This window comes from Podarcis vaucheri, assembly GCF_965113315.1.
Source record: "Podarcis vaucheri genome assembly, chromosome: 9".
NCBI lineage: Eukaryota > Metazoa > Chordata > Lepidosauria > Squamata > Lacertidae > Podarcis > Podarcis vaucheri.
The window spans coordinates 78,532,628-78,558,010 of NC_138767.1; the positions used below are offsets into that span (position 1 = coordinate 78,532,628).

General features: G+C 45.6%; 1 protein-coding gene across 5 annotated transcripts in view; it reads right to left on the reverse strand.

Moving 5' to 3' along the window:
* C1QTNF7 (C1q and TNF related 7) overlaps positions 1–25,383 on the reverse strand; it is a 40,693-nt gene that overhangs the window by 9,678 nt on the left and 5,632 nt on the right. Inside the window, exon 1 of one of the 5 annotated variants that reach the window (XM_082238584.1) lies at positions 12,804–12,825. The exons of the other annotated variants lie outside the window; for them this stretch is intronic. The gene's annotated coding sequence lies outside the window, so the exon portion shown is untranslated. Of the gene's footprint in view, positions 1–12,803; positions 12,826–25,383 lie in introns of those variants that run through there. 5 annotated transcript variants of the gene reach the window in all.

The window sequence follows — 25,383 nt, forward strand, 5'->3', positions numbered from 1 at the left end:
CAAGGAGTGTGGTGGAGTCTCCTACTTTGGAGGTCTTTAAGCAGAGGCTTGACAACCATATGTCAGGAGTGCTCTGATGGTGTTTCCTGCTTGGCAGGGGGTTGGACTCGATGGCCCTTGTGGTCTCTTCCAACTCTATGATTCTATGATTCTAAGATATGTTGATGGGCTGCCCTTCCCACCAATCAGTCCCAGTCGGAATGGTCAGTAGCCATGTATCAAACAATATTTGGAGAGCCACAGGTTCTCCACCACCACTTTAAATATATTCTGTCTAGGTGTTTCTATGGTCCTCATCCTGCTTTGTAAATAAACCAAATGAATTAGTGCAAGCCTTCATGCTCTCTCAGCACAAGGAAACTGGCAGCCTTCACAAAAAGCTGCTCTGGAAAGGGAGAATAAACAGGTATCAAAAGCTGAGCTAGAAATATATAATATTGGTATTCTGATCCTAAACACATTTATTTGGGTGGAAACCCCATTCTTTTCAGCAAAATAAATTTAGTTTTAGGTATGCATGCTTAAGACTACAGGCCAGCAGTCTGAATTTCTGTGTATTAAGATTTGACACATGCACAACATGGGAATGACAAGTCCAAGACTCTTCAAAGTGATTCATGATTCTGGCACTACTAGGAGCACAACATTCTTGCATCCTCCAAGTTTAATGGTCAAAGTAGGAACACTCTTAGCACATGAGTTTGTGGGGCTAGGCATAAGATTCAAGCACCTCAGAGAAGTGGCTTGACAAGCAATGGCTGGATCAATGCTACCTGGCATCAAAGTATCATAAGCAGAAATTGGGAGTTAGATGTTCATGCAAGCATATCACATGGCGCGGCCCCAGATGGTGAAAACAGCAAGGCAAAGCAAGGCACCATTGCCAGAGTGGGGCCAATGGGTGCACTTCCGTAGCTAGAGCACGGCTTTGCCCCACTTAGCATTTGACAGGGGTGCTGCCTTAATTTGTGATACAACAGCCCCATTTAACAACTGAGAGCTTGTTCTATGGCTGGGCCACACTCAGATTTGTCACCAGCAGAAAGTGGGTGCTCAGCGTCCCTGCAGGCGGATGGTTCCAAGGCACAGCTCAGACTACAGTCACTCCGATTGTATTAGCCATACACCATATGGAGATCACTGGCCTTGTTTTACAGCTGCATACCCTCCAACGTTTCCCCGATGAAAATAGGGATGTCCCATTCCATAATGATAATTTTACTCTTTATACCCCACACATCTTACTGGATTGCCCCAGCCACTCTGGGCAGCTTCCAAAACATATGAAAACGTAATAAAACATTAAACAGGATTGCCTTCAGATGGCTCGGGGGGTTGTATAACTCCATAGCCTCCAACATTTCTCCAATGAAAATAGGAACATCCTAAGGAAAAGTCGGACATTCCAGGATCAAATCAGAAACCGGGACGGCTTCTCTAAATCAGGGGCGCCCCTGGAAAATAGGGACACTTGGAGGGTCTGCAGCTGAGACACACCCTGAAATGAATTAAGTGACTAAGGCCAAGCACGTGTCTTATGGAACTATTTGGAGGTATCATTGATTTGTCTTTGTACCCGTTTTGAAGCAGTTCTGGTTTGAATAATATTTATAGGTCTGGACAATTTTTTCCCCAAGAGGAGTTGGTTTTTATGCATCCAATTGCTTCAAGCTGCACAATATTGATATCTGCAATGTATTCTCCCCACCCTTTCCAGACCCTTCAGCAGAGAGGGAATCTGTGTGTAAAAGAGCTGGGCTGGGAAAATTGCAGAAGAAGAAACCTCATAACCTATGGCAAATTTGGTGGGGAATCTGAATAAACTGTGGAAGCTGTGAAGTTCCCCTGAAAGCTTATTGAGTTGAAGAGTTATGTGTGTGCATAAGGAGGAAGTGAATGAATGGAAACAACCATTTTAATGATTAGTTCTTTGTAAGCCAATGCCAGCTAAGGAAAGAGTTGCATAGGAATAACTCATGGCTGCTACCTAGAAGCTGCTCCATATGGAAGCTGAAGAGAGCCTTCTCAAAGCATTCATGTCATGTCCTCAGTGAGGTCATAGAAGACCTTGGCAGCTATGAAGAATAAGTGGTATCTGGAACTAACCTAGGCAGCAACCAGCTAAATTGTCATCTGCCTCTGTACATGAACAGAAAAGAAAATACTGAGCATGAACGCAAAGAAAACCCAGGGCTCCCAAGCTTAGAAAACTGCTGCACTACTGCCACATTAAATATAATCTAGAGCACTGGTCTTCCACCTTCTCAGGCCAGAAACCATATTTAACACAAACATGCACCTGGGAACTCTCTTAATATTTTTGTTTACCATGTATTTGTAGTGTATGGTGGTTGTGCTGCTGTAGCAGCTCTCTGTAGATCAGTGAGTAGATCCCAACCCACCCACCAAAGACCAATGATCCAAAGCCTTAAAGCCATTTTTAGACCAGGTGGTCTTAAGGAGACAGTATCTGCCACATCAGAGCTGAGTGAAACAAGGTCTAGGTAAAATAAAAAAATTCCTTCCAGTAGCACCTTAAAGACCAACTAAGTTAGTTCTTGGTATGAGCTTTCGTGTGCATGCACACTTCTTCAGATACACACGAAACATGCACACGAAAGCTCATACCAAGAACTAACTTAGTTGGTCTTTAAGGTGCTACTGGAAGGAATTTTTTTATTTTGACTATGGCAGACCAACACGGCTACCTATCTGTAACAAGATCTAGGTACTAAGCCAAAAGCTGCGAGTTTATGAGTTTCATCCACACCAGGTCTGATATTAAAAATGTGAGTAGAGTTTCATCAGAAGAGGCTTCTGGATCAGGCTGGTGGCGTATCTGGTCTAGCTTCCTAGTCTCACAGTGGCCAACCAGATGTTTGTGAGAAGCCAGGAGGCGGGACCTGAGCACAAGAGAACCTTCCCCATTTCCCAGCTGCTGCTATTCAGAGGTTTGTTGCCTTCAGTAGTTGATGCAGCCCTTGTAGGGTTAAGGACTACAAACCAGAGAGAACCTGCTCTTTAGGGCTAAATGGGAGCAAATGCTAATCCAGAGGAAACCCAAATTGCCCATTTGCTCCAGCTGAGCACTAAAGAGTGGTTTTTCCTGTGGGAAAACTGCAGGACAATAGGAAGTATCAGGGCTTGCTTTGTTGTAGAGCTATAAACATGCATATCAGTAAAACATGCTATCAATGAAACACTGTATCGGATTCTGCTTCCATTGTGGTTCAGTCCCTATGTCTATACATCCTCACACAAGATATAATTTAGCAGACTGAAAGCAAGAGATTCCAGACAATTACTGTTATCTGCCTGTCTCGAAAGACAATGGACGTTTGCACCACTAGATGTAAAGTCAAACAATTGGAGAGTTACAGAACCTGCTGTGGCTGTAGAGACCAATAAGGGAGAGACATGTTATGTTACATCTGGGGCAGGTGAAGGTGCCTGGTTTCGCTGCTACAGATGCACCACGGTGTTTCAATTATATAGCAGGCAGTTGAAGAATTTGCACAAGTATACTCAGAGGTACATTGGATAACTAGTTACTGCCATACCTCAAGCAACAAAAGCACGGTACCTTAATGTCTCTCTTTTTCTAATATTCCTTACTCAGATTGGGAGTGCGGGGGGGGGGGTGAGGAGACTTCAGTAAAATATAATAATAATAATAATAATAATAATAATAATAATAATAGCAATAATCATAAAGCTGCACCAGTATAAATGACAGTTTACCATGTTGAGGTCATTTAGACCCCTCAATGCCTTTTTTATTTTCCTGCCACATTCACAGTAATCGGAATGATCATAATTAGCTTTTAATGAAACCTTCATTTAAAAGAAATACACATGTTGAAGCACTGTAGCACAATTGACCTTATTGCTGAAGAATAATATACCAAGTATGAAAAGAAATAGTTTATCGCAGAAGAGTGACTGTAGAAAATGTTGCGAGTGTAGGAGCCAATTTCTGGAGGCTAAGGGGTCTTTGGTCCCCCCCCCATAAAATATTTGAGAGGCCTCCCCAAAATTGATGGGCATTGCCATTCATTATGTGATCGGTTATGTGAGGTGATGCTTACCTGCCTGCCCCCAATATTTTATTCAAGTTGGCACTCCTGGTTGTATGTCAAAGCACAATACAGACAGCATTCCAGTCACAAACACAGCAGCTTTTACAAAGTCTAACAGACAATATCAGGTCTCCCCCCTCTTCCTCCTCATTATACGTGGCTCCATTAAGTCTCCATATGTTGACAAGAAACTGCAGGTAGTGGCAGGAATCCGAACTGCCTCTGGGGGTAGCATAAGAATTTCCATGGCACTCCTACTTGTGGTCAGGAGGAACGCTGAATCTGCTCTGCTGTTGCACCTGCACATATAGGGCTTAAAATCTGTCCAGAGCACCATGCAACAGAGGGCGAGAGGGCTTTCTGGAGGTGCAGAGAGGGAGGAATCAGTGATCCTACCCCTGAGTTCACCAGCAGAAGTTCCTTCCACTCATGTATGGGAATCTTGGGACCCAAGCTTATATTTCCAGTCTCAATTATTTCTCCCAGCGATATTTCTTTTGCTGGCTGCAGAAGGCAACACCACCACAGCTGCCCACAAGGACAGAGGCTAGCCTCAGCAGGAGTCAGGGACTGGGCAGAGGAGGAATGGTGGAAACCGGTTCCCCATCCTGACCCTTTCAGGGAGGAGGAAGAGGAAGAGGAAGAGGAAGGTTTGAGAGAGGTGGCAGCTCAGAGGCAGATGAGGGGAGAAGCTGGGAATTCATGGGAGAGCTGGAACAACACCCAGTTGACATGTTGGCTTTAGAAAGCATTCCAGACCCTCCATCTCCCAGAACCCGGTGAGCCTTAAAAGTAGGAGAGCAAAGAGCTCAAAGACAGAGGGCATGTAGCAGCAACTGTAGAGTAGACGAATGAGGAAGTGGGAGAGATGGGGGGTGGAGATTCACTCAGGACGACGCCATTATCCAAGAGGCTGGGTTCTATAGCCTCTCTCTGTAAAGATTGGAATAAAAAAAGACTGTAATAAACTTTTCCTTGTCTTTATACTTTCCTGGGCAACCAGCCGGGAGCCGCTGACAGCATCCTGACAGTAGGTGAGTTGAGGACAAGGAGAGAGGAAAAAATGGGACGTTTGGGAGTGAAGGGCCTGCAATTTCTAGATCACCCCACTCCATCACTATTCAGCCAATTTTCCAGGCATTTATCAAGTCATAAATCTGAGCCACCCCACTTATGCCTGCTCACCTGGCCAGCCCTTTTAAGCTACATCCTCACGCAGAGCTGCAAACTTGATGCCGGCCCCTTCAAGGCCTGTTGCTTATTAGTGATTTACGTAAGCAATGAAGTTTCATCTTTTAGGCTACAGACTGACCTAAAAAAAAAAAAAAAGCTTGGCAGCCAAAACCTGAGGATGATGACATCTTTCCATGGTATAGGGGATTTATTTTGGAGCTCCTTTCTTTCAGCTGTCCTTTGCTGTCTGGTAGCGGAATTCCACCTGGCGCTTGAATGCATTCATCCTCTTGCTACAATTAAACAGCATCTGTTCAAAAACAAAACGCTGTCCTAGCAGACAAATGCTTCAATAACATACATGTCATGTGGCAGGATGAATTCCTGTCTGAATTATCCTTTAGGGAACCAAATTAAATCTGCATTTATTTACTGCAGAAGAAAGTATGCAGAGGTGGGGGAGGGGAGACTACTAGATTTGAATCATAGAATCATAGAATCATAGAGTTGGAAGAGACCACAAGGGCCATCGAGTCCAACCCCCTGCCAAGCAGGATACACCATCAGAGCACTCCTGACATATGGTTGTCAAGCCTCTGCTTAAAGACCTCCAAAGTAGGAGACTCCACCACACTCCTTGGCAGCAAATTCCACTGTCAAACAGCTCTTACTGTCAGGAAGTTCTTCCTAATGTTTAGGTGGAATCTTCTTTCTTGTAGTTTGGATCCATTGCTCCGTGTCCGCTTCTCTGGAGCAGCAGAAAACAACCTTTCTCCCTCCTCTATGTGACATCCTTTGATATATTTGAACATGGCTATCATATCACCCCTTAACCTCCTCTTCTCCAGGCTAAACATGCCCAGCTCCCTTAGCCGTTCCTCATAAGGCATCGTTTCCAGGCCTTTGACCATTTTGGTTGCCCTCCTCTGGACACGTTCCAGTTTGTCAGTGTCCTTCTTGAATTGTGGTGCCCAGAACTGGACACAGTACTCCAGGTGAGGTCTGACCAGAGCAGAATACAGTGGCACTATTACTTCCCTTGATCTAGATGCTATACTCCTATTGATGCAGCCCAGAATTGCATTGGCTTTTTTAGCTGCCGCGTCACACTGTTGGCTCATGTCAAGTTTGTGGTCAACCAAGACTCCTAGATCCTTTTCACATGTACTGCTCTCAAGCCAGGTGTCACCCATCTTGTATTTGTGCCTCTCATTTTTTTTGCCCAAGTGCAATACTTTACATTTCTCCCTGTTAAAATTCATCTTGTTTGTTTTGGCCCAGTTTTCTAATCTGTCAAGGTCGTTTTGAAGTGTGATCCTGTCCTCTGGGGTGTTAGCCACCACTCCCAGTTTGGTGTCATCTGCAAATTTGATCAGGATGCCCTTGAGTCCATCATCCAAGTCATTGATAAAGATGTTGAATAAGACTGGGCCCAAGACAGAACCCTGTGGCACACCACTAGTCACTCTTCTCCAGGATGAAGAGGAACCATTGATGAGCACCCTTTGGGTTCGGTCAGTCAGCCAGTTACAAATCCACTGAGTGGTAGCATAGTCAAGACCGCATTTTACCAGCTTCTTTACAAGAATATAATGGGGCACCTTGTCAAATGCCTTGCTGAAATCAAGGTAGGCTACATCCACTGCGTTCCCTTCATCTACCAGGCTTGTAATTCTGTCAAAAAACGAGATCAGGTTAGTCTGACATGACTTATTTTTGAGAAATCCGTGCTGACTATTGGTGATCACAGCATTCCTTTCTAGGTGCTCACAGACTGTTTTCTTAATGATCTGCTCCAGAATCTTCCCTGGTATTGATGTCAGACTGACTGGGCGGTAATTATTTGGGTCCTCTCTTTTCCCTTTTTGAAAATAGGGACAACATTTGCCCTCCTCCAGTCTGCCGGGACTTCGCCTGTTCTCCAGGAATTCTCAAAGATGACTGCCAGTGGTTCTGAGATCACATCTGCCAGTTCTTTTAATACTCTTGGATGCAGTTCATCTGGCCCTGGAGACTTGAATACATCTAAACTAGCCAAGTATTCTTGTACTATCTCTTGTACTATTTGGCTGACCAATCACAACCATTCCAAAATCTTGTGGGTAAAAACAAGGGATGTCTAAAACAAAGACATATATGTATTTTTGCATTGAGATAACTTCCATGTGAAAGGCAGAAAGATCAAGGGCAGATCCATATAAATAAATATAATTTATTCACATATTTACACCTGAATTTAGATGGTGGCAGTCCAGATCTTGCAGCATGGTAATATCAAGAAGGTCTTATTCCCGAGAGCAGTGCAACATTGGAGTCTAAGTCATCTTTCCCAGCTTGCCTTCAGCCATCCTGCCCAAGATGGATCCCAGTCATTATTATTTTTGGCCTTCTTCCCAGCACACATTGCTAAAGACTCACTTTTCCTGTCACCTCACACCCAGTTACCCTGGCAGCCTTCCAAATCTGCTGTCTCTGTTCACACCTCAGGGCAGGGGGAAGGCCAGTTCTCTTGCATTGCCAATGGCCCTCAATGGCCCTGTATTGTTTCTTAATGGCCAGGTCGTTTTGCACAGGCTAGCCCAGGAATTCCTCTGCAGCTTGTGTTTCCCCCTTCATATTCCAAATAACTAAAAACATACCATTGATTAATTTCTAGGGATTAGGGGGTCCCCCCTGAAAACCTAGAACACTTCTATTCCCCAGATGTACTTTTATGTGCATCCTGATTTCTTAGTGGTGAGATATTTCAGGGTTCAGGGGTGACACAGCCATACCCCAGGTCTGGTTGTAGTAGAATGAAAGTCACTGGAGAAGGTGGTGTTATATATGGTTATATTTACAAACAAAATCCCCGCAACGGGGTGAGCTCCCGTTGCTCGGTCCCTGCGCCTGCCCACCTAGCAGTTCAAAAGCACGTCAAAGTGCAAGTAGATAAATAGGTACCGCTCCAGCGGGAAGGTAAACGGCGTTTTCGTGTGCTGCTCTGGTTCGCCAGAAGCGGCTTAGTCATGCTGGCCACATGACCCGGAAGCTGTACGCTGGCTCCCTCGGCCAGTAAAGCGAGATGAGTGCTGCAACCCCAGAGCTGTCCACGACTGGACCTAATGGTCCAGGGGTCCCTTTACCTTTTTATAGGCTGAGCTGAACACACAGCATAATGCTCCAACAGAACATGCTCTCTGGTTAGGTTTCTTTTGGTGTCCCCCAAAGCCAAGGCCATATTTTTGGATTCAGCACAGACAGCAAGGCAAGCCTCTGTGTCTCTTCCCGGCCACAATATTTGCGTGTTCAGACCCAGAGAACTCCCCCATAAACAAAAACACACTTGACTCAAATTTTAGTTTGGATTTTGGCAGAATTTAGGCCACAACTTTATTGATTACAGAAAGTGAGTGGTTGCATAGGCTCTGGTTTGACTAGCTCCCTGCACCCTTGCAGGTAGCGCTGACCCAGAGCTCTATCATAGGTCAGCCAAGGGTGAACACCTGAGGTAGGTAGAAAGCCCGGGTACAGGCTATGTCCACTCCCCAGATGCTCCCCTGGACTCAGGCACAGGCACAACCCCTCTCGGGGGTGGACCAAACCAAGCTGAGTCCCTGGATTCCTTTAACGGAATACACTTCACATAGGGATGGCGAGACTGTTCTCCCATCCCTATCACCTGAACCAGAGCCTATCCGCAACCTTATAAGTTGTGACGATTTGCTACGCAGCAGGCAAAACCCAAATGGCTATAGCCAATCAGCCAAGTGGGAAAAAATCCTGCCGTGCCCCCGTCCCAATGACAGATGACACACGACGACATAGCAAAGTCAATCGCAAAATGCCCTAAATATAGGGAGAGGTGGGCGGGTGTTCCGAACGCACGAGCCAAAAGAGGAAGCTCTGGGTCAAGTGCATAGGTATATATAGGTCCCTCGATCTGTTGAGACAGCACTCAGTGGCCAGATTAAACCCAGCAACGAGGGACCTACCAGTCGGATGTTGTGGCTGTCCAATATAGCCAGTGCCCTCTTTGAGGGAGGACATGCTCTCCCTCATTGTCTGCCTCAGATTCCTTCCTCCAGATCACAATGTGCTCTTTCTTCCCCAGCTTTCAAACCCACCAATGGGTCGCTCTCTCTCTGAAGGACCACCCTCTTTCTTACCCAAAGGCCAATGGTATCACTCCCTCAGCACCTGCCAATTTCCCTTTCTCCTTTTTCAAGCCTTCCTTGGTGTCAGGAAGAAAGAGAGGGAGGGAGGAAAGCCTCCCCCTTGGCTGGTCATGGCAGCGCCTCCCCTTCCTATCCTCTTCCTCCCAAGGTGACCTATTCAGCATCTGGGGTAGATTCCCGGAAGGACCGGCTTCCAAGTATCAGTTAAGTCTATGTGCCTCTTTCACTCCCCTAGTAGCTCAGTGTGCTGACAAGAGTACTAGAAATATTATAGCGAGAGATTTTACCAATAGAACTGCGGCACGTGTGATCCACCAAGCTAAATGCAGGCCTCCGCCATGAGGTTTTTTTTGAAGCATGTAACAAAAACAGAATAATTACCAAGCTCCTGGTGGGCTTTTTGGTGTGGAGCATGGGTTGTAGCAATACAATTTCAGGATCTTCACTGAATAAAGCTTTTGGGGACTAATATCCAGCGAAACACTTCCTTACGCAACAAATCCTATTTGATAGGTTGCATAACTAGCGTTGAGCCACACTGAAGCATTTCAGTGCAAAGGCTGCCAGTTGGAAACCACGCGTTAAGCGAGAGGAAGAAACTAACCATCGCAAATACACAATATGACATGTGTGGCTTATTAGCTTTGGAGCCAGGAAATGACATCATTCACCAGTCAGAAGGGCTCTTCATTCAGTATATGAAGTCTATATGATACAAACCAGCACATTCCTGCATAGAGAAAATGCACTGAGCAGAGCATTTGAGGATTACAGAGAAAATTAAATAGGCTAACCATCTGTGGACCAAGGAACATCTGTTGGATCAAACAGATAAGGAATAAAAGGTTCAGAAAGCTTTATTATATAGGATGAAAGGATCTATGGACCTACTGAAAATACTTTACCCTGAACACCGAAGTACATGTTTTTGCTTTTTGAGATAATATTCCATACCAAACACTTCTGAGTGTTCAAAGTTCTTTGCTTACACCATTTCAATAATCATGGAAGAATCCTGTAAAATAAGTCAGTTTTATTATCATCCTTATATTGTAAACGGTGTGTGTCTGTGTCTCTGTGTGCAACTGAATGAAGATCAAACTAGAAGAGACTTTGGAGAGCCAAGTTTGGATCTCCCTTCTTTTTAAATCTGATAAAAAGCAGCTGTGGACAAAGAGGTTTAATTTAGATTAGGATGGAAACACTTGGGAAATTAAGAACCCCCAGCTCCATTTTCCAGATGGAAATTCCATCCACTCTGCCGCGGTAGCAATTAGCCCCATTAGCACACTCTGTGTACTCTCAGGAGCCCCCTCTCCAGCCAGAGGCCCAGAGCCTGGAAGCATATTTTGCCACACAAAACGTCATCCTCATGAATACTCAAGCTCCATAATAAAAATGCCAGATTAAAAAGAAGTGTGCAGACTGCTCACCACAACAAAAAGCAATTTTTAAAAGGTCAAGACAGTCACTGTAAATTGTACTAAAATTCATCCAGAGATGTAAAATATATAAATAAAATGGGAAAAGTACTATGTACACAATAATAAAATGGTAACTACAAACCTGCAAGCCAAATATAGACACATACTTTTTAGCTATCAAACTGCAAGATGAATCCACTTACAAATAGCATACCACCAAAAAAATCATCATCAGAGTCTTCTCCAGGCTAAACATGCCCAGCTCCCTTAGCCGTTCCTCATAAGGCATCGTTTCCAGGCCTTTGACCATTTTGGTTGCCCTCCTCTGGACACGTTCCAGTTTGTCAGTGTCCTTCTTCAACTGTGGTGCCCAGAACTGGACACAGTACTCCAGGTGAGGTCTGACCAGAGCAGAATACAGAATACAGTGGCACTATTACTTCCCTTGATCTAGATGCTATACTCCTATTGATGCAGCCCAGAATTGCATTGGCTTTTTTAGCTGCCGCGTCACACTGTTAGCTCATGTCAAGTTTGTGGTCAACCAAGACTCCTAGATCCTTTTCACATGTACTGCTCTCAAGCCAGCTCCACAGACTTCACTGAGTTTGAAACAGGTTAAATCATTGAAATCTTGCTTAGTTAAATTTTGGAGAAAACTGATTGGCTACTGAAATGGGCCATACCTTCCAGTAGCTACTAATGACCATATACAAACACTTCAAACATGTTTGTTCCTAAACTTCTCAAGGAAGATATCTAGTGATGTCATAGACACTCACCAGTAGACACCTTCTGCAGCCATATAAACAATGGTTGAATCAGCCATTGTCTCCCATTTGACTGAATCATACCAGAAACTGCAAAACCAGTCATTTGACAGGAGCCCATAGCAGAGCAGAAACAGATGTAATTTGTATTAAGGGCAGCAATGATTCCAGCAAACTGCCCTATGTTTCTTAAAATGTTTCATCTGTCTCAAATCACAAGCTACAATCTCAAGAAAAGCATGGTTATTACAAAGCTGCTTATTTCCGCAGTTTATCAACAGCACACTTTACTCTGAAAATAAATTGTGCTGTGTGCACTGGAAAGACAAAAAAAATTAAAAATTAAATCAGATATCCTTTTCTTGAAGCCACAAATGCACAAATTTAAGAGCAAAGGAAGAAAATGCTGCCTAGAGAATAGGCTAGCGTATCATTACATTTACAAGCAAAACAGTATGCTGTTTATCATGCCCACGGGTGTGTGTTGCTGTGTAAGAAAGCCAGTTAAAACCGGAGCTGGTATTAGCAAACCTATTTGGAATCTGGTTTCTCTGAGAGCTTTCAGGAGCCAAGAGAATAATGACAATTCGCCTCAGAGAAATAAAGTTTTTTCCTCACTTACATGGCTTGAAAGAGTTCTGAACAGCTGGAGCCTCAAGATTATAATGTGTGCAGATGTTGTGTGTTTGGGCGAGCCTTCCCCCCTTCCCCACCCCAAACGTTGGCACCAGAACCTCTGCAAAGCTGGAGCTTGATAAGTAATTTCCTGGTTTCCCCCTTACAAAGTTCTCACATAGTTTATCAGTTGTCCACCCTGACAGCAGAAGAACTCAAAGCAGACTATGTGCCCTGCAAATGTATGCAGAGGAAAGACTTCACTGCGGCTTTGGTCTGATGGGAAAGAAGGAGAATCTCCCAACTTCACCACCCCCACTCCCTTTTACCCCCAAAATTACATTATCTTCTGGCTGAATGCATAGCTGAGCAATAGCACAAGGCAGTGGCGTAGCGTGGGTTGTCAGCACCCGGGGCAAGGCAAGTAATTTGCGCCCCCTAACCCGTGGATTTGCGCCCCCTAACCCTAATCCCCAGATGTTGCGCCCGGTGTGGCCGGCCCCCCCTGCACCCCCCACGCTACGCCACTGGCACAAGGACAAGCAACTGCAGCACAAAAACGGCAGTGTGGTTTGTAGAACTTACCTGCTCTGCCATGCAAAACTCTCAAAGAGATACATAGGAAGGGTTCTCTGCACCCCTCAGAAGATAAAGCCCAGGGCCCGGAGTATAGCGGCATCTCATTTCATTGCCCCGCCGTGGAGGGTTGCGAGTCAACTAAAGACTTTTACTCCGGTAGGAATAGCATGTGCAAAGTGTGCCACGACACAGTCCCAAAGAGGAAACCACCAACAATATAAAGCATTCAGAGATAGGCAAATTCACCCAGCCTAATTCAGAATTCCTCTGGGAAAGTTAGACAAACCACGTGGCCATTAATTCAGGTTTCCTGGATAGATTCTAGGCTCCCGAATTGCAGGCATGCCTCAGGGTACCAGAGACATCTGTGTCTGCCTCGGATGGGGCTCTTCACCTGTCCGATGCCACAGAATCATACAGAGCAGGCTTCCTCAAGCTCGGCCCTCCAGATGTTTTGGGACTACAACTCCTATGATCCCTGGCTAGCAGGACCAGCGGTCAGGGATGATGGGAATTGTAGTCCCAAAACATCTGGAGGGCCGAGGTTGAGGAAGCCTGATATAGAGGAAGGAGCAACAAGGGCTTGATCCATGTGGGAAGTGGCACAACAGGCTCAGGGGACTTGAGGCATCACTAGACAAGCACCAGGGCACACAGACCGTAGACCTTTTGGACCCCAGTTCAGGCTCCAGTGAGGTGCACTAGACCTCCAAATGGCCCCTACCGCGCCCCCGATCTCTCAAAGCAAAGAAGAAAAACGTGTGCTGGGGCACAGCAAGCATGTGCACATGTGGATCCTAGTCAGTGGCATATCACGTAGGGGCCCATAGGGGCAGTTGCCCTAGGTGAAAAATTGCTAGGGGCGCAAAATTTCAACACCCGGTGCTGCCTCAATACAGCTGTGCACCTCTGTTGATGGGTCCAGTTACAGATAGGTAGCCGTGTTGGTCTGCCATAGTCAAAATAAAAAAATTCCTTCCAGTAGCACCTTAAAGACCAACTAAGTTAGTTCTTGGTATGAGCTTTCGTGTGCATGCACACTTCTTCAGGCTTCAGAAATAGACTGGAAAGAGAAGCTGCTGAATTGCAACTCATTACCAAACTTAAAACCATGGAGAGACCTGGTCTGAACAAAGACATTGGATTCTTATCTCATTATACATGACTAAGCCATTTCTCACCTTCACACCCCTTGCCTTTTCCTGTAAGACCTATTACAGTTGTTAAGAGTCGTCAACAGGCTCATCTCAGCTATCTGCCAATCTCCCATTCCCACCACCCTTCTGAGTAATACCCCTCCCCACCTTCTCACTATATAGAAGGATCTGGCAACTTCTGTTTCAGTGTATCTGAAGAAATGTGCATGCACACGAAAGCTCATACCAAGAACTAACTTAGTTGGTCTTTAAGGTGCTACTGGAAGGAATTTTTCTGTTGATGGGCTTCTCCATGCGAACCAGGAAGTGACCTCTCCAGACAATGAAACAACTCGTTTTTATTACCTCTGTGGCTGCCATCTCCTGGGTGTCATGGACACTGTTAGGCAGTTGAATGTGAATACGTACTCCATCTCCCTCCCTCCCCTGGGCACTGGCAGTCCATGCTACACCACTGATCCCAGTCCATGTACAGAAGCCTGCGTTTCCACACTTCTGCTTGTCCGGTTCCTAGAAAGCACGGGTACAAGCAGTTTCCTGCTTGTCCCACAATATCTAGGCACGAGTTGGAGTGGTTTAGCATTTGCTCCACTACTTTCACCTGGAAAACCTGCTCTTTAGCTCTGAAGTGGAACAAAGAGCAATCTGCGGGAAACTCAATTGCAGTTTGTGCCGATTCAGCACTAAAGATTGGGTTTCCCTGAGGGAAAGTGGTAGGGGAAATGGATGTGTTGATGAGCTCTGAAACACACACGCCAGAACCCTCCAACATTTCTTTGATGAGAGCAGGCACATCCTAAGGAAAAGCAGGACATTCCAGGATCCAATTAGAAATGGGGACGGGTTATGTAAATCCGGGACTGTCCCTGGAAAATAGGGACACTTGGAGGTCTGTTGCTTGACAGCTGCTATGTCTCCCATTTTACCCATATGTGGCTCTGCTACAAATAACAGGTGGTTAAGATGTAGGGAATGCTGAGAAAGCAAACAGAGGAAGGGTTTCTTGCCCTGGGACTCATCCAGGTCTTGTTCAGATCACAAGCACCCCACAGACATGCACTTAAAATAAATTTATGCTTTCTTTTAAAACCATGCCTATTCTTCATTAATATAGCAGCCTTCTTGCATAAATGTTTATTTTCTAGCAAACCACTCTTGCAATTGATTACATAAGCATTTTTATCAAATAATTTCACAGTGCGGGGGATTTTGGCCGCTGAACTAGCACAGTAACAAATTTTTCAGACATTGCAGCAATTTGGCTAGATGTTTAAATATCCATTTCTGTTGAGTCAGAGCTCAGTATGGGGGGTGATCACAGCTAATGGCTTTTGATGGCTGGTGGCTACTCCAAGCCACAGGCACTTGTGGGACACCTCACTTGCTTGTGTGTAGGCTGACTGCTGATTCAAGTGTGGCAAAACCTGTGCTCAACTTGCATACGTACACATTTGTAAATAACAACTCATTACAGAAGGTACCTTGAGTGCAGAATATTCACTCTACTCACAAAGAAACTGAAAAAGTCGCTTGCATACACAGGGAGGTGTGTATCTTACTACAGGATCGCTGTCTCTTTTGCAGGCACAACACATAAGGAAAAGGGCACAGGGAGGGAGGGAGGAAAAAACAAGCTTGGGCATCAGTTGTTAATATTACCATTCTTGTAATGACCCGACCCAGGATGGGAACAGTTCAGGTAGTCTGCTGGAATGGCTGCCATGAGGGATCAAAGGCAGCTGATCTGTCAGCAGAGGTAAAAGAATAGTCCTGTTTGCTTCTTTGCAGCTTTCTGGAACAGCTGCTAGCAGGTATTATTGCAGAGAGCCAAATCATAGAATAGAATCACAAGGGCCATCGAGTCCAACCCACTGCCAAGCAGGAAACACCATCAGAGCACTCCTGACATATGGTTGTCAAGCCTCTGCTTAAAGACCTCCAAAGGTAGCTGGTCTCTCGGCAGAGACTATGAAATAGTCTTGCTTTCCTTCCTTCCCCTCAACTTACTGTGTTCAGTTGCCTATACAGCTGAACATCTGGGCAGAGCTTCTGAAAAACAGCATTAAGAGTCAAAGAGTAGTCTAGAATAGCTACATCTGACCTATCCTGTTCTCAGGATATTCTCAGAGCAAATCTTTGGACTATCTCGCCTCCTTTGGAGCCAATTAATTACCCACTGTCAGGGCTGCCACCCAGTCCCAGCTCACATAGGACCAAGTCCGCCAGCGTTCAGTTTAAAAGAGTCTTTATTGGATTACAGGTTCCCTTTCCAAACTGCAATGTGCAGCCCTACTTCTTCTAGGTCAGAACGACGAAGACCCGTCTGAGTCTCCGCCTCTAGCGCACCAGCTTAATACCCTAGCCTTGCTCCACCTCTTGCGCCTTTCCTTCCGTCTCTGGGTCCTTCTGCCCCCCGGGGTCTCTTCTTTCCTACTCTCTTCTGACGCGGACCCCCCTGTCCCTTCCGCCTCCTTGCGGCGGGCTTTGGGACCTGGCTCACTCTCTGGGCTGCTTACTGAGCCAGCTTCCGCTACATTTGAACTTGGCGCGCGCGCCCAACTCTCTACTTTCCTCTTGACCGTTTCCTCGCTCCCCGAGGTGGGCGTGACTACTCCTGACTCATGCCCTCCCTCCTTCTGAAAGTCTCCTGAGCCCGATATCTGGTCCCCTCTCTCCCCGCTACTCCCGGCTGGGCACGTGGGTCCCGATCTCCAACTGCTGCTCTCTGATCCCTCTCTGGACCCTTCTTCCTGGGGTGTCCCCCTGCTCTCCCCCCTTGCTCTGACTGCTGGCGCTCCCTTCTGGGAATCCTCGGACTCGCTAGACAGGCTCGGTGATCTCGGGTCGTCATCCCCACTCATCCTTCCTTCGTATTCCTCCCCCTCGCTCTCTGTCTCCTCCCTTCTCTGCGTCTCTGCTCCTGAACCCCTGACACCCACATTTCTGTTTCTATTCATAATCCATTATGTCTGCTCTTATTAGTCAAGAGCAAAGATTAAGTGTTCTATCCACAAGCAACGTGTGGACACACAGACAGCTTTCACCTTTGGTTGGAGCACTTGGCTGCTCCAACAGTGGCAAGCCATTGAAACTGCTGCTAAAACAGAGCTTTTTTGCTCCATTTTCGCACTGGTTTCAACAGAAACCGCTTGGTGCGATTGGAGCAAGGTGTGCTCCCCACATCCCCCATGTGATTGTTGTTTCCTTCTAGTTACATTGGTAGCTGCCCCACACCTGAAATGGCAGGCTAGATGGGGAGGCCTGGTGGGTCATTTTTAGCCCACAGGCTGGAGGTTCACAGCCTGACAGTGTGATGTAGTGGTTAGTGTCAGACTGTGACTGAGGAGACCCAGATTTGCATCCTGTTCAGCTCAATGGGTGACTTTGAACCAATTGGCCTAACTGACCACACAGGATTGTTGAGAGGATAAACTTGGGAAAGGAAAATCCTGCAACTGCTTTGAGTTCCTTGGGGGAAAGTTGGCATGGAAACAAACAGGGCTACCACCCCACGTCAGGGACCCATAGCCTGGGTGTGTGCTGTGCTGGGATCCTAACAAAAGATGCACAGAAGCTGAGCACCTGAGTTAAATGAGACCCCAGTACATTTACACTGCGTGGCTTAGTCCTTTTTTGCTCACCTGGTTTCATGTGTACACCAGATCTTAGTGAGCAGTTGGGTAGAATACTCCCTGCACACTTTTCCTGATATCTTTCTAAGTAAAGGGGAAGAAAACTTGATTAAAAAGATAAGAACGCTGAACATTTGGCAAAGGGCCTTAGAATATTTCTGAGAGAGTCTGGTCTTTCCATGGCTATGTTACTGGATATATTTTAAAATGAGTTGACCTCTCAGATTGATCTCTTTAATTTCATGTTCCAATGCCAGAGATGTTTCAGAAGTTCTTTTCCATTTGTCTATGGTGTTGCTATTTTGAACCCCACCCACAAACAATGGATTGTTTATTTTGTCTTATTCTGCATTTGTTTCCCTTATTATATTGTATAGCAATATTGAAAACCTTAATAAAAATTACTATTCATGTTTTTAAAAATCCCACCCACAAACAAATTCTGTTACCTGAATTGCCGCTAGCACTTGGATTATGTCTTGCTCACTGGTGAAAGAAGGCACTCTGTATACACTCAGAGGTACTTTGTTTTACTCTATATTACTCCTCACCTTTGTCTGTAAGCGAAAGTTATGGCCGGAGATGGAAGTGGGTGGCACTCTATGGGTGGGATGGGGGCTGCCCACCCACCAGGCAAGGGGAGGTGATCTCAGGCAGAAGGATTCACAGGGGCAGCAAATCCCAATGTAGATCTTCACTTACCTCTTCTTCCCTGAAGGGGAGGGGGGTGCTATTTTGCCTCAGGTGTCCAAATTTCTTGGGCCGGCTCTGGGTTTGTCTCAATTTACTGGAATTCCTCCTTCTTAGTCCCCATTGAAATGGCTGTGAGCTCTTGTGTGGTTCTCATCAACTTAAGTGTGCCTTCTCTAAGAGAGAACCTTGTGATGATGATAATGATAATGATGATAATAATAATAATTTATTATTTATACCTTGCCTGTTATGTACTGAAGTTCTCACCCTGGGCCAGCAGGGGGATACTGTAGATAGTTTTCACTCAGGTCCACATATGCGAATAAGGGATTGAAAGTGACGTTCAGTGATTGGATAGTTGCAGGAAATGGTTACTGTTGCATTCTAGTGGAGCTCTATATAAGCAGGTTGGCTGAACCCTTCAGTTCAGTTCTGTTCTGGCCTGTGAATAAACAAGAGCTGTTTGAAGAATCGCTGTGTCGTCTGATATGTTCACCCACAACTTAACACTGCCCATCTGGCTGGGTTTCCTCAGCCACTCTGGGCGGCTTCCAACAAAATATTAAAATACCATAGTCTGTTAAACATTAAAAGCTGGGGGATTTGCCCCAGATTTTTTGTTTGTTTTTAAAACCGGGTGAGCTCTTATTGCTTATAATGACTTAATACGCAGTCTTTCTCAAACCTGAGTCCCTTAGCTGTTGTTCGACTACAAACCCCATCATCCCTAGCTGGCAAGACCAAACTTGGTCAGGGATGATGGGAGCAGTGGCGTAGTGTGGGGGGTGCAGGGGGGCCGGCCGCACTGGGCGCAACATCTGGGGGTTAGGGTTAGGGGGCGCAAATCCATGGGTTAGGGGCGCAAATCCATGGGTTAGGGGGTGCAAATTACTTGCCTTGCCCCGGGTGCTGACAACCCACGCTACGCCACTGGATGGGAGCTGTAATCCAACATCAAGCTGGAGACCCAAGTTTGGGAAACACTGGATATAGCTCTACAAACCTTGTGTGGTGTTTGCAGGGCCTGAAAGACTGGAACCTCCCGTTGATATTTGGCATAGCGAGTCCTGAGTTCCAGCAGAGGCCAAAACTGCCACAAAATGCTTTCAGTGCTATGTGTCAGGCAGACCCTTCCTTTTAAGGATATCTTGGCAGCCTTAGTCCAAACAAGGCTTTTTTCTTCCTATGGGATCATCTAGCTTTAATTTCTAAGAATCCCGAGCACATTCCAGAAAAACCTCAGAGGTCAGTCGAACATGGGAAAAACAAAAGCATTTGCATATGCAAAGGACAGCCCTGCTACACGTATCGTTTAAAATAGCTAGGTGCCCCCTCCACCCTCAACTAAATAATGTGGTTGATGAATTTGGAAACTGATATGGCATCCCCTTCACTCGGCGAATCTGGATGCCAAACTTGCTTTGCATGTCACTTCACCTCATACAGAAGGTATGGGAAACCACCCACCGGTCCATAGGGCATGACGTTAGCATGTTTTTAAAATGGAAAACACAGCCAAATCCAACCAGACAGAATAAATAAAGACGATCTTGGACTCTTTGTTTTAGCCGGCATGCTTTTAGACAGGACATCACCCTCTAGCTATGCCTTGATGGTCACAATAGGGACATTTTGTGGGGGGAAGGTGCGCTGAAGTGTTGACTTTTTGAGGAACCAAGATATTATCTAATGAAGCGATAGAAACACAGAGACCAGTCCTGGCCCCCAAAACATTTGTTGTTTGGCTCTTTGCCAATTTTAACTGAGCTGTGCTAAAAAGTTTGCTGACAGTTTCATTTCTATGGAAATGGAACAAATGTTCCCAAGAGATCGTCTGCACTTTAATGTTAGTACTTTTAGATTTGATATGCTGCAATTTATTCAAGGAGTGAGAAATCCAGGCACCACACTACAATGTTTAGGGTTATCTGGATGAGAGAGAGCAGCTTTTTATATTTGCTGTATTTACTAATGAGCAAGCAGAGCAGCACTGATGCTTTCAGCAGGCAGCACAACTACTAATCATGCACTCAGTCCACAAAGAGAACAATTGTTTTCCAAGGATACTTCCTCTCCACTCAGCTAACAATTAGAAATTCTCCCTCAGTCTCTCTGTTCTAGCTGAAAAGGGCTCCAGGCTGTCTCCCTCCCTCCCTCTTTCTTCCCTAACTAGCTGAAAGAGTAGTCTCCTCAATGAGTTTTACATTGCAGAAGCTGCAGAGAGATTTCCACTTATCAGGAGAACAACTCCAGTTTTCGGAAACATTCTGTCTTGGGAGCAGACCATATCAGTCTATAACAGTTAACAAACAAAGAGCATTTTAGATTTGCCATATTCCCAAAACTGGGATTTTTACAGCATTTTTCTTTTAAAAATCGCCCTAGTTGCCATACGTCCAGGTTTCCCCAGACATATGGACGCCATTTTGACAGTCCGATTCCTGGACGTATGGCAGCCTTACTTTTACCAAATCACACCTCTTATTTCCTTACATTTGCATCTCTAAGCTGAGAGTGTGTCTGTCACATGTTGGTCCCATGTCCATAGAAACAAGTTGTGAAACTTTAGAAATGCCCAAAAATGTAACAGGTTCCTGAATCTGAAGCCTTCTTTGAACTTGAGGCCTCGAGCCAGGTGACCCTCCTGCCCCACTCCCCAACTGGCCCTTCAGATTTTTGGGTGACTCTAACTCATATCAGCCACAGCCTGCAAGGCCAATGGTGAAGGATTGTGGGGGTTGAAGTTCAGCAACATCTGAGGGGGGTCACAGGTTAGCTGCCCCTGCTAAAGAAATGACAGGTTTCAACAGTCATATACTACCATGCAACTAGCAGCTGTGCCTTCAGCACACCTGTCTCCCACCCTTTCTCCAAGGCAAGAGGACAATCCAATTTTATCGCCACAGCAATTATGAGAGGTTACGTTAGGCTAAGGCAGCCTTGCCCGAAGTCAGCACCAGGCTTTCCCAATCCATATCCAGCACTCTGGCAAGAGTGCACAATTGCAATAATTCTCTCCATTATTATTTTTTAAACAGTCTTTCCCCAGATGTTCTGGCTTATGGCACAGACTTTGCTTTCCAGATTCTGAAAGTGTTCCAGAAAGGGTTGTGAGCCGAGAATAGCCAGGGGTGGTCCTCATGTTTAGCCTGGAGAAGAGGAGGTTAAGGGGTGATATGATAGCCATGTTCAAATATATAAAAGGATGTCATATAGAGGAGGGAGAAAGGTTGTTTTCTGCTGCTCCAGAGAAGCGGACACGGAGCAATGGATCCAAACTACAAGAAAGAAGATTCCACCTAAACATTAGGAAGAACTTCCTGACAGTAAGAGCTGTTTGACAGTGGAATTTGCTGCCAAGGAGTGTGGTGGAGTCTCCTACTTTGGAGGTCTTTAAGCAGAGGCTTGACAACCATATGTCAGGAGTGCTCTGATGGTGTTTCCTGCTTGGCAGGGGGTTGGACTCGATGGCCCTTGTGGTCTCTTCCAACTCTATGATTCTATGATTCCATTCTATGATTCATTTCATTTAAACACATTGTTGCACACAACCCCAGTCTTTGAGCAGGACGAGATTCCAGGGGTTCGAGGTGTTTACCCAGGGTTTGCGTTTCCTTTGGAATGAAGCACAGCAGAGACTGTGGTGTCTAAGCCAACAATAGAGGGGTTCACAGCATTTGTATCCCATAGCCACAGCCTTGGATTCAAATGGAAATCAAATATGAGTCTGATTCTTTCTCCAGCTTGCTGCTATCCCTCTAGCTCACATCACTGCAATACTAAACTCTGGCTTTGTCCTTCTAACTATATGTGAGCTGAGGGATGGGCTCCATCTTGCACAAAGCCCCTTTCCTTTGTTCCCCTTAATGGCCCATCGCCCAGGCAATTGCCTCATCAGGAAGCGAGCTCATATTTTAACACTTGCAGGGATCTAGGGGTTAGAAGGGTCTCAGCATACAGTCTACCCAACTCATTACAACAGCTATAAGCTATCGTTACCTGCCAACAGACAGCTGCAATAAATTCTTAGGTCAGCAAGGCATGGCATTTGCAACAGATGAAGCCCAAATAGTACATGGGTTAAACAGAAGCCAGTATAAGTACTCTGGCAAAATATCTGCCATAAGCAGTGGAGCACATTTGTGGGAAGTGTTTGTGCATTGACTCCACCTGCAGAATTCCTGTTGGGGGGCCAGCCGTGCAGAACGAAGAGGCAGGGGACAGATTTGCCTTCTCTTCAAGAGCCCAGATCTTTAACCCCCCCCCCTGCCCTGCAGAAGACTGAAGGACAACCCCCATATGGCAGAAGGAAAAGTAGGCTGCTTAAGGACACGGCGGCGTGAAGGGGGCACATTTGTGCTTTGCCCCTGCTGCTCCCAGCAACCGATAATCAAGGGGGCTCCTACCAGATTACCTTCAAGACCGGGGGGGGGGGGCTTCTTTTTATTGGTTGAGTGTGGCAGAAAGTTGAGAGCCCCCACCCACGCCAGATGGATGTCCACCGTTCCTTGTGTTTATTTTAGCATTGCTTTTAGTATTATATGTCTCGTGTTTCCCAGATCTCCAAAGTAAGATTCCAATATTCATTTCCTTTAACAAAAACCCTGAAATCCACACTACAACTTTGCATTATTATAAGAGAGAGAGTTGTAGAAATAAACTGAGCGCTACTTCCACAGCTGTTAGCTTCAGGCATGTTCATCTGGCATAAGAGAAGGATGAGTCTCGGGCCTTAGCTTGCCCTCATACTGACTCCACAACCAGACACAGAACATTAACACCCAGTTAAGGAGACACAGCACCTGCCTGTACCTTAAATTTCCCTGACCCTGTGGTCCGTCCTCTCCTGTACTCCAGGTTTGGGATTGTTTGTGCAACCAGCAGGCAGGGACAAGCCATAAGCCCATTGCTCCTTGCTGTATTAGATTTGGCAAAGCAGTATCTGAACACAGCATGTGACACACAAGAGTACAATCAAGCAGGTGGAAACTGACTTCAAATTTACTGATCTCAAAGAGAACATTATTATTACGATTTTAAATTCAGGGAAGGAAACTGCCCCAAGCACTCCCTAGCCAAAGTTAAACACTGCAGTTCTGTACACTGACTAGCCAGGCTTTAAAAACTAATTCCTGGATAAGATGTCACTGCATCATGGCTTTTGCACAAATTGGCCTTATTCCGGTGAACCATGCATTTTGACTAAGGCCACTGATGGGGATCATAAAGGAAACTTGCTATTCCCGACATACTAGTGACATATAAGCATAAATAACCAAGCACAATCAGAGCACAATACGCTACTCTGCATCTTCAGCCACTGACAAATCTTTCTGCCTAATTTAAAACATTTTAAATGTGAGGCCATTATATTCATCCCGCTTCATTATCTTCCATGAAGACTGAAGCTTCCCACATCAGCAATTGAAACAGATGTTGGGTTAGAGCACAATTAAGCCAGGTGGCCTTTAGAAATCAGGAGAGCTAAAATTAGTTTGCCAGAACCCTTTTGGCTGCACGCAATGCAATCTTTGAGGCAGACTGTTGCCGTCCCTCCTCTAAAGATACCTCCCCCCACTTTTCCTCTGGCCTCACTACATTCAAACCTTCATCAGCAGACCTTAAAAGGTGGCATTCAACACAAGCCCTACTCAGAGAAGACCATGCCCTCCAACATCCCTCAGATGGAAACAGGGAGATTTCTCACTCCACCGCAACTGACCCTCCTCAATCCCCCATTTTTTGTCGCCACAGAGTATTCCCACCACCAACGGGACACAGCGCACACACCATCCACCGTCCTGAGAAAACCCCTTAATCCTGATTTGGTTTTATTCTTTGGTAGATTTGCAAATAGAAAAGCACACACCAATAAATAAATTTTAGAACGGGGCAAGACTAGACACGGACACACAAAGCAAATCAGAAGCCTGGATGGCTTTTGTAATTCCGGGACTATCCCTGGAAAATAGGGACACTTGGAGGGTATGGAAGACCTACTGAAGTTGAGGGACATGACTAAGTTAGGTTCATTAATTTCAATGGGTCTACTCTGAGGAGGACTAGTTGAGGTCAATGGGTCTACTCCGAGAAGGACTAGGACAGCTCTTTATATTTTCAGCAATATTCTTCTCCAGGCTTCCTCAACCTCGGCCCTCCAGATGTTTTTGGCCCACAACTCCCATAATCCCTAGCTAGGATGCTTGGAATTGTAGTTTCAAAACATTTGGAGGGCCAAGGTTGAGGAAGCCTGTCCTGACTGACTGACTGACTGACTGATTGATTGATTGGCCGGCCTTAACCATAAGGCTACAGCATCATGGTATTTTGCAGTACGGACACAAACTGGGAGCAAAAATTCACCATAAAAGTGCTCTTCATCAATGGGAACAAGTATCTAGATTAAATTAGGCAGTTGGAACATTAGCCATGAAGTCACCATCATCAAAAAAGCAACAGAAGATCATAGCAATAATGAAAAAGGCCATAGCTCTTGTCTCTGATTTTTTTTTTTTTTGCAGGGGTGTGTAGGGAACAGGGGGAAATAGACACAGATATGAGGGGTTGGTATATCTTGGAACACCACCCACACAATAACATTCTGATTTTTTAAAACACTGATGGGATTACAAAAGATCTATCACCAGATCCAAAGGAGAAAACCAATAGTGTCACTGTCTCAGTCGGCAGGAGGGGTCTCTGGGATAGTGTTGGGAGCCACCCCCCAAAAAAACCCCCTCTGATTATTATTGGGAGAGCTTACAAACATCTCCTGGTGGGAATGATGAAAACACAAGGGTAACAGATGGGGTAAGACTCAGCTGAGAGCTCATTTCAAGCCTGAAGGAAGTGAAGAAATCTTCCTTCCATCTCTATATCTGCAGAGTGTTGGCGGTGAAAGCAGTTCTGAGGGGCGATGAAGGGTCTCATATATATTTCCCGGCCTTTGTAAGGTGGAGTAGGACTCTGAGAGGCCCCTTGTGACTAGTTTGCAAAACACTTGGCAGAAAAAAACACCACCCATCTGCTCCAACCGAAGACTTCAAGTTGACTGTAGAGTTAGTTGATGTGCTGGAGGTTTCTGTCTGGTTTTGTTAGTGTGGG